The sequence below is a fragment of the Strigops habroptila genome, chromosome 4 (genome assembly GCF_004027225.2).
Source record: "Strigops habroptila isolate Jane chromosome 4, bStrHab1.2.pri, whole genome shotgun sequence".
NCBI lineage: Eukaryota > Metazoa > Chordata > Aves > Psittaciformes > Psittacidae > Strigops > Strigops habroptila.
In genome coordinates, this window is record NC_046358.1 from 34,726,448 (window position 1) to 34,735,519 (window position 9,072).

Here is a 9,072-nt window from a genome sequence, read left to right on the forward strand (position 1 = left end):
TGGGCGAGCCCACCGGGGAGCGGCACCGGGGGGACAGCCACAGCGGAGCGACGCTGCGCACCGGCGGCCCCTGGCAGGGCTGCGCGGCCCTCAGCTCCTGACGGGACGGGACGGGACGGGAGGAGGTGCAGGGGCAGCGCTCCCAGTTCGGCGTGCAGCAAGGTACATGGCCTCTGCTCTGTCAGCTGGGCTCCCAGCTTGGCACGGCTGCTGAAGAGCCAGCCTCTGCGCTCGCAAAACAGTCCCAGGTTTTAAGATACTTCAATTGGTTTTCAGTGTTTTCTCAATGAAAGCCCTGCAGCAGGGAGAAGGTATGTATATATGTATGCGTACATGGGTACATCTATCAGAAATCATGAGGGAAAGCAGAAATGCCAAACTTGGACATCAGAGCACTCCTTTTCTATGCTTATGAGAGGTGCCAGAGGGGCACTGATGCTTTTACCGACTAGAAATCAGAACTGCTCTTCAGTGGAAGGTGTGGATTTGACCAGGGCACTATGAACACTTGGTGAGCCTGGCTACTGCAGCACATGAGGATTAGGTGTGAGCACCACCACCTATACCGCCGTAGCACATGGGCTCACAATGCTGTGTCTGCTCTCTGTGCTAAGGGAGTGCTCTGACCACTGGGCTTCTGCCAGTAGAGGTGAACACCTGCCCTGCTCCTGCTGAACATGGAACAATGTTGTCCATCATGTAGTCAGATCCTCAAGCAGCGTAAATTGATAGCGTAGACTACGCAGCTATACTTAGCTTTTATCATTTGGTGAAATGCATACATGGCTGCTTATTATCAGCTTATATTTAAGGGTAGAATTCCAAGAACTGGTGTTCTCCATCCAAGAGAATGATCCAGTAAAACAACTGTGTTCATCAAGAATAAAAGAGCTGTTGGTAACAAGGGAAAGTAATTGTAAAATGGGAAGAAAGCTCTCTCTGAAGCTAACCTTTAGCTCCTTAAAATAAGAAATGAAAATGATAATAAATGTTATCATATTCAAGGTTCAATGCAAAACCAATCTTTTCCCCAGTTGTCTTTCTCTTTTATTACAATAAAAGAGAAGGAACAAAGCAGAGAATGAAAAAATGTTGCTGAATCATCATAATTATTGTAAGAGATTCATATTCCTTGGAGTAAATACCTAGCTTGATAGTCACCCCCTTGAAACTTAGTATTTCTGATTGAACTTCTCTCCCATTGTGAAAAGAAGGAAACTCAATGTTTTCCAGTCAATATCCTTCTCATAAGTAGAACCTGCAGTTCAATAACCTGGGAACCCATAGTGGGAAATTGGAAGTATTTGGGACAGAGTTAAGGACACCATTACCACAATTAATCCTTAATACTTTAAAAGGATGCAAAAGACCAAAACCAGAATGAGACCAAAAGGATCTTAATAATACTTTGAGAATTATTGTTTCCAGCAGGGTTCTGGAAACACTGAAAAATCCAGGAAAGCATCAACACACTGCATTTCCATTAGTATTTGCAGGGATACAGCTACACCCAAAAAGGTAGAGACAGGGGGAAAAGGGGTTGAAAAACAGTTGAAGGAAAAGGTCTCAGCTTCTAGAAGTAATAAACCAGGACACGGTGCTCAGGGCAAGTTCCTGATGACCAGCCTCTCTTCCAGGATGGACAGATTTTTCATCCAAGCCCCTGCGGAAAGTGCTGTAAAGGTAACCTGTCCACCTTCTCCCCAGGTGTGGGACAATGGTATATGAAAGATTTTAGGAAAAGATCAACATAATACTGGGAATATTTGCTGGGTTCCCCTTTTGTTTCCATCTGGCTTCACTTCACTTTTGTTTTCCCTAATTGTCTCCTGTGGCAGACATGAACAAAAATGCACAATGTGGGCTTCTTGCTGAATATTATTTAAGGAACAAAGCAGCTACAAATTATGAAGGGCAGTGTTAAGGGTAATTACCCTGCCAGCATGCTGAGGATACAGGGCCCACACAGCCAGTTGCTGCATCAGCCATATGATGGCAAAACTGGCTACAATCCCGTAAGTTTCCTTCCTTTCTTGGACAGATGGGAGCTTTTGAACTGCTTGGGGGGCAGTGAAGCATCCCAGCTTAGTCTTGCACCATTACAAATTGTGTAGGAAAGACTATTTGTTGGAAGGAAGCTTTACAGTTTAGAGGGTGATGTTAAATGAGGAAGAAAACAAAAAGTCAAGGAGATGTGCACGTAATGTACTACTGAGAAAATCAGAGAAATGAGTGCAGGATGAACATGAAGTAATCACTCTGAATCACAGAATAAAATAAGCATAGAAATATGGGCAAAGGATCGACCGCTCCTGTATGTACTACACCCTGTGGAAGTTTTGCTATAGATTTTTACATCTGCACATTCACGACCTCCATCGGCATAATAGCAGGACATCCATTTAAAGCTACTGTGCTACTGCATATAAAATTCTGAAATAGAGACTGTAACCTCAGCACAACCACTGATTTCTGATCACAGGTCACTGCTTCTACCCAGGACACTTAAGACTGTGGCCCAGGCTATCAATCCCCTGCTTTAACCATTAGATCACGCATGCTGGCAAAGCTCCCAGCAAAGGGAGCAGGTCAGTATCTGATTTTTGCTGGCCTCTCTTGGAAAAGCTATGGGAGGTTGCTTCAGATTAATTCTGTTCCTTGCAGCTCTCAGTTAAACAGGCTGACGCTGGGTCTGCTGCGAAGAGGCGGGGGGAAAGAGGCTTTTGTAGTATAACAATGCTGTGTGCCGATGTGCAGTGGGCAATTATGTAACCAACGCTAAATCTTTCTATAATTAGAACAAGCACCTAGTTAGAGTGATCAGAGCTCTTTTGTGTGAGCCTGCATGGGGTACGAAAAAAAGAGCTTGGCTAAAAAGAAAGATGCTGGCTTGATTTCCCTTTCCCTTTCAACTGATGAATAAATTAAATCTCAGATTACCCCAAATTGCTGTGAAAGACGAAAAGCAAAAAGCGTTTCCTTTTCATTCTTGTTGAAGACTTTTGCACCCTAGGTGTGAATCTCATGAAATGCAGAAACAAACCCAAAGTCTCAGGCCTCTCTGTCCCAAGCACAGGAGCAGGAGGAGCAGCCAGACAGACGGAACAGAGGACAGGTCAGCAGGAGCCTTCTCTACTGAAAATCAACCTCTTTTTTGGATTTGCTTTGGTGAAGAATATGATAAGATACCTGGAAGGTCTCATTTATACCAGACATTCCTCAGGTACAGGAGGAGACACGGGAAAAGAGATCGAAACAGTCCCAGAAAGGTGATCCCACAATTCTGTGGACTCAGAGAACCAGCTTAACGCGGAGACATGAAAAGGTATGGGGAGAAATTGCTACCAGAGCAGTGGGAAGAACAGCTTGACCCAGCAGGTCCTTCTTTACTCTTCTGATCTGTCCTGCCACTCTGTGGATGGTCAGCAACACAAATGTTGAGGCAGATGCAGCTTCTGCAGCTATAAAAAAGTTCAGCTCTTAAAGTGACTGTAACAATGCCAATTCATACAAGTTGGAGATCTGGCTGGTGGGATCTCTGCTGCTAGAGATCTGTACTTCTGAAATATTTTTGTTATTTTCTGGTTAGTTCAAGTCACCAGAAGAAGTATTACAAATACCTCTGTATAAGGGTTGACAGATGGGCAAATTGACATGGAAGACAGAAAGCAAAACAACCTGCCTGCAGATAATTCCAGAAGATAGCTTAACATAGTCCCACAGATCTCCTGCTGGGCTAAACCCACCCATGTTCTTGGTCCAACTTTAAATGGAGATTGGCAGGTTTTCCCTTTAGATCAGCAATGGAAAGCTCACAGCTGACTCTGGGAGCCATCAAATTTTACAATAGGATCTTCTTACCAATCATAATGTACAGAGACAACATTTGGATAAGACATCTCTTGACAGAAACATGCCCATTGCCCCAGGTCATTCACTCCCTTCAAGGCAGTAGTGACTAATGTCTGAATGTGACAACAGAAAGTGATGTTCTGCTTTCCAAAGCTGTGCTTTAGGTGAGCTGCAAAATCTGCTTCTACTAGTATTTTGAAAAGCCTTTGCTCAACCTTGTTACGCAGTATCAGTGTAGACAATTGCACACCACCTCCATACATCTCTCTCGTAATTTCTGCTGGCAAAAAAATCCCCTTTATTTTGTTTGCTAAAGTTATTGGTGGCTAAAGAATGCTTCACCACTTCTTGCGGGTTGTTGGGAAGTGTCAGTGAGGCCACCATGTCCCGTGTGAAAAGATGATGTTTATCAGCTGGGAGTGGAATGCTTCCAAAACATTTGCAGAACACCCAGGAGTCTGGAAGGTGTTACAGAAGTACATGGAATAATTTTTGCCTATCTGAGAAAGTTTAATTTTCTACAAAGAACAACAAGTAATAGAAATTAAACCAGCCTCCCTTTCAGTCATTCCAGAGAATACAGACATAGTTCAAAGAATTTAAAGATTTTTACAAAAGCACTAACAGACCTTCTGATCTTCTTCCCCCAGCTATAATTATTCCTTCTGAATGCTGCCTGTAACCCCTAAAGGAGTGTGAAGTGCAGGGGCTGCTGATGTGGCTGAACTTTTCCATCTAGGTAAATCTCTTTTTTTTCATTGTTTAGCATCTTACCCATGGCATAATTTATCCCTTGAGTTAAGAAGTGGTGTTTATTTTGATCATTTCTATCTCACAATGTGCAGTGTCTGTTAGGCATACAGGTATCTGATATTAACAATAGCTTATTCCATTACTTTGTATTGTCATCTTCATTTGTTACAAGATATTTCATGAACCATTTAATTCTGTATTTGCCAATGTGAAAAGTGCTGAAGTAGATAAAAACGGTGCAGAGGATTTAACAGCCTAAATCTACCCCAAAAGACTCCTTGGAATGCATCAGAAATATGTTCTCAAAACCAGTTGCGGTATTCTCATCAAACTAACTAAAAATGTCCCTGCTGGCAGCCATGCCACGGATTAAGTCCTCCGCAGAGCCTGAACTCCTTACTCACCATACAGAGGATCAATTTGGCATGACCATTTTGTGGAAAAAGGATGTATGTGGAAACCTGATAGCATTAATGTCCAGAAATGTTAAGCAAAAAGTATCGTGGTAAAAAAAAAAAAAAAAAAAAAGGATTAATCCTTCTTTCTTAGAGACAGATTTGTATCTAGGGAAAATGTGTTTAATGACCTCAGAACCATTCCTTGCCTAATGCTTCTTTTTATCAAAGCTCTACCAGAGCAGGCATCTCTGAACCATTACCAGGTCTTTTTCAGATAAAGTCCAGAATAAGGAGATAGATGAAGATGCACACAGAGGATCAATTCAGAAGAGAATATGAATTTTTCTTGTCTGATGCTGTATATATTGTGGGACATTGTTTCACCTGGGTGTTCATGTATGAGCCTGTATGGTTGCTCAGGCTTGTCCAAAGCAGATCTTGTAATAGTGGAAGCGTCTCTTCCCAAGAGACTTCAGCTTTGATTAGAAGATAACAAGGGATTGAAAAGTGAGCACCTCCCACAGTTTCCCAAAGCTTAATCACTCTCAGTGTTAAATATTTCTGCCTAATTTCTTGTTGGAATTTCCCTAATTTCCACTTCCAGTCACTGGTTCTTGGTTTGCCTTCCTCTATGAGATGAAAGAGTACATTCAGATCTTTCATTTCTAACTTGTATAGGTACATAGAGAGGATAGTTAGATCACTTCTTAATCTTTGTGTAATGAGCAAACCATACAAAATGTTTTCATTTGCTCACTTGGACAATTTCTCCTTGTAATGTGATGGACAATAAGGACAGAAAAAATGAGTTCACCTTATTTTAATCTGACAATGTAATATTTACCTCTTAAAACTTCACCACAAAAAAAGTTTACTTCTTGTATTTCCCCTACACTTCCAATAAACACTAGCCTTATATTATGTTTGTAGTCTTCTAACTCTCTTCTCTCTTCCAGCATTGTTTTAGAAACTTCAATGCCCCAACAACACAGAGTCCTTCTAGAGTTCACCATGCCCCTGCTTCTACATCCATGGGCTGCACGAGGCTTTTTGTGACTTCATAGCACCAGGAATTCATGCTAAGCTGCTTCTCTGTCATAACCCTTGTGGATCCTTTTCAGAGTCACTGTTTCCCAGGACAGCCTGTATTTAACCCCCCATTTCTTACTTCCAGATAAGAATTTTGCATGATGTGGTATTAAAACTCACCTTGCTTAAATGGATTCTACTTACCAAGTAATCTAGCTCACCCTGTATGACTCTCCTCTCGGTATTACTGACCATTTTGCCATTCATTTTGAAACTAACATATTTAATATTGATTGCAGGCTGATGAAAATGGTGACAAGTCTAAGTCCAAGTGTCCCTTCTGCTGTAATTTCCTTAGAAACACCTTTATGCAGCACTGATCCACCACTGATCATTCCTTTGTTTTTTGAAATGCCAGCCAGTTCTCCACGCAGGAAGCATACATCTTCAGGTGCTGCACCGTGCTAATTCTTTAATCACAGAATCATAGTATCACAGAATAGTTAGGGTTGGAAAGGACCTTAAGATCATCTAGTTCCAACCCCCCTGCCGTGGGCAGGGACAATCAAAACCTCATGAGAAGCAGAAGACAGAAGCAGTGAGAAGTGTACCAGGTCAGCTTCAAGGATAACTATGTGAATTATTTATTTGCACTGGTGGCTAAACTAATACAAAAAATAAATTGTTTTCTCATTTCAAGAAGAAAATGTAAAAAAAAACCAAAAAAACCAACCAAACAAAAACCAAAGCAAAAACCCCAACAAAAACCAAACAAACAAAAAAACCAACCAACCAACAAAAAAACAAACCACCAAACATTTTTGACCAGCCAAACCTTTTATGTAAGCATTTTCTAGGTTTGGTATGTGACAGCTAATGCAGAGCAGGGACAAGAAGTTATTCACAGCTGGGTTAGAAGCACGTGGATAAAATAACGACTCACAGAGCAATATGCTCACAAAGCCATATGGTTTTGAATAAGCTTGTACAGCCGCTTTGTACTATATGGTCCACTCTGTCCAGTGCTAAGAGCCTTACCTATTCACAAACTCAAAATTAGCCATTCTGACACCAAAATTAAACCACAGAAAACGGTTCAAGGGGAAGAAAATAAAGTATTAAAAAGAACCACTGTTGTCTTATAGCCAGACAGCCATAAACATCTGCAAGCACGAACAGCTCATTGTCTATAAAGAGAAAGCAACTGCACACTTCTCAAAAGAGGCCAGGAAACTGAGGAAACCAAAGGAGCATCTCCCTAGTGCAGGAGCTGAAGCAGATTGCTCATCTACAATGTTACCTTCTAAACAACAATTGTGTATTGTGGCTGTCATAGAAACTGGGTCGCAAAATAGCTCCAAAAGATGTATATTTGACATACACCATTAAATAATGCATCACAGCAAAGAAAGAAGGAGAAGTAGGAGGGAGAATGAAGTAGGAAAGAATGTCAAAGTAGGAAGGAGAAAGATTTTTTTTTAGCTGAGACTCGTCTAACAGCTGGAGAGAGAGACACTGGCAACTTCCAATGGTGATAGGAGGCTCCTGAATTAGGAGGCAATATTGCCAGATGTGACAACAGCAATTCTGTTGCTAAATGACTGGCAGAAATGGGTAGGAGAGATGACAGATGAGTTTTGCTCAGAAAAATTATTGATAAACGATATATGTCAAAGTCCTGTATCTTTAGCTTTGTCTGAAGTGCTCATAAGAGGCCAGCTGTCTCGCAGAGACAGGGATATATCTGTCATTCACAGAAATGATGACAGAGCTGCTGTCACCACAATGCAAAGCCAAAGTCTGATTCTCACTGGAGATGACAAGAATTTTGGCAGAGAAAGACTGCAACAGGACTGTCCTTACTTTACTCCAAATCTCTCACATCCTAGAAATTGTAGCAGATGAACTAGTCTGCCCTGCAGATTATAAGATGGCAAGTCAGGCAAAATGGCTAGAAGACTGCAAGACAGACATTTAGTCTGCCTTCTGGTCTTCCTGCCTCTTACGGTATGATTTTTTTGTTTCTAATAGACTCTGTTTCTTAATCAATCTACCCTTTTCCCCTCTGGCCAGCTTCTGTTTCTCTTCTAGATGAACCATACCTAGCACAATGGAACTCTTCACCCTTTGATTCAGTAGAGAGCAGTTACTAATTAATAACTGAATTTCTTTGATTTTGTATGGTACCACTTCAACACAAATAGCAACTTACCCATGTAAAGCTCTATCTAGTTCCCATCTACTACAATTCCCTGAGAAGGTTTTTTTTCCTGTTCTGCATTTTAACTATAGAGGGCATCCCTTGGGTTGATTTAAAAAATCCCCAAACTTCTATGTAACATATGGATGCCCATTATATATAGACAGTGAACTCCTTGCATTTAATACAGAAGCTTTTATTTTAAATCAATACATTTTTACACCCTTTTTCAATCTCCCTTCTTCCCTTCTCTCTCTCATGTCCCGATATCTAAGTAGCCAATACCAGAGTAAAGAAATTAATATTCTATTCCATTTGCTCTGTGTTTTCTGCTTTTTACTTGGACACATTGAGCTGGATGAACTGTAGTTACTGAAGTTGTTGGAAACTATCTGAATAGACAGGATGTCTGGAAATAAAAACAAAGATACTGTACTGAGCAAGCCCCCTCTTTTTCTTTTTCTTTCTTCCAATTGTACCTCAGGGATCTATATCGCTCGTTTTTCTGGCGCAGCCTTGCTGGGATTGCGCCATTTCCACCGGGTCCGTCTCCTCCGCCCTAGTTTGCCGAGGCCGGCAGTGCCTGGCGAGGTATGCAAGTGGGGCAGACCCGCAGCGCGGGAGACACCCCGCATGTGCCTGGGGGGTTGTTCATTAGACCGTGCCCTTTCGGCGGCAGACGCGCGCCCGGGGCCTGGTCCGTGAGGGGCTGCCACACACCCCGTAGTGCCCTTGACGCCCGCCCGGACAGCGCTGTCCTCCGCGGTCCTCTGCGCTTTGAAGGAGGCAAATGCCTCGCTGAGCTGGGCTGGGCTGGGCTGGGCTGGGCTGGGCTGGGCC

The 9,072-nt window shown here is 42.3% G+C and overlaps 1 long non-coding RNA gene across 1 annotated transcript; it reads left to right on the forward strand.

The window, feature by feature from the left end:
* The first annotated feature begins 673 nt into the window (after positions 1-673).
* LOC115606743 lies at positions 674-8,667 on the forward strand. Its single transcript, XR_003990989.1, has 3 exons — positions 674-3,325; positions 4,503-4,591; positions 5,960-8,667. It is a non-coding gene; the product is annotated as an uncharacterized LOC115606743 (long non-coding RNA).
* Positions 8,668-9,072: the final 405 nt, after the last annotated feature.